Source organism: Daktulosphaira vitifoliae, unplaced genomic scaffold (assembly GCF_025091365.1).
Source record: "Daktulosphaira vitifoliae isolate Bord-2020 unplaced genomic scaffold, ASM2509136v1 Scaffold_1, whole genome shotgun sequence".
NCBI classification, from domain to species: domain Eukaryota; kingdom Metazoa; phylum Arthropoda; class Insecta; order Hemiptera; family Phylloxeridae; genus Daktulosphaira; species Daktulosphaira vitifoliae.
The window spans coordinates 34,759,818-34,760,817 of record NW_026099572.1 but is presented as its reverse complement, the minus strand read 5'-3'; the positions used below and the strand labels follow the sequence as shown (position 1 = coordinate 34,760,817).

Sequence of the window (1,000 nt, the reverse complement as noted above, 5' to 3'; positions counted from 1 at the left end):
ATATATATATATATATATATATATATATATGTTTAATCTTTTCTCGAGTCCTCCCTTTGGATAAACTTATCAGCCCCATTACCTTAAATTGGTGAACTACTAAAGGGGTAGAGTTTAGACCCGTCAGAACGGTCCTGCTCAAAAGTATCAGACTGAAGGGTGGCTCCTTGTCAGCCACCAGCAAAACTACCTTTTTACTGTACCCACTAAAGGACGGTTAAGCCAAAAAACTAGCCATCACGCACACTAATTATTAAGATCGACTAAAGGACTTCCAACTTCGACTCTTGCTGCACACACACAAATTTTAATATCATGACGGATATAAAGTATTTACTCTCAAGTACAGATTTTTAAATAATTATTTTATTTATATAACGTAAAAACACAAAGTCAAATTTAACATAAAAATTTAACACAAAATTAATTAAGTCTTACAAAAATACAAAGTTATTCGCGCATCAACGACCTAATCCGTAACTCGACGTCAAAACGTCCAGCCCCGTCCAGTTTTTCTATACTTTTCATGTTTTCTTTTTATATTCTTTTCCTCACCATTATTAATTTGCTCCCCTGCATTTCCTTTTTATATGTAATAATTATATTGCTTAAGAGTTCAAAACTTGCTTACTACTATTGTAAAGCTTATATTATACTAAAATCGACGTAATTCAATAATTCCTCAGCTATTTACTACACACTTTAGCATAAGTAATATTGTATTATATTAATAGTATATTTTGGTGATTATTTTTAGTTGAAATTATTTAAGTTACAAGGATGACATTAATTAATTTTTTAACTCAGAAATCTCACAAATAATTTCAGTGTTTATTAATTATATATTTACTACAAGTAATTTATATTGAACATGCTTTGTATTATTAATTTTAGATAATTGTGTTAATGTGAATTTATTTACATCTTTTAGATAGCTTGCGTAAATATCGTCAATAGTCAAGTATTAAATTTGAAAGTCTCTGTTGAATTGTTATAATTC

The 1,000-nt window shown here is 28.7% G+C and overlaps 1 protein-coding gene across 1 annotated transcript in view; it reads left to right on the top strand.

Moving 5' to 3' along the window:
• LOC126910486 (uncharacterized) overlaps positions 1-1,000 on the top strand; it is a 37,155-nt gene that overhangs the window by 35,268 nt on the left and 887 nt on the right. The gene's annotated exons all lie outside the window — the stretch shown is intronic.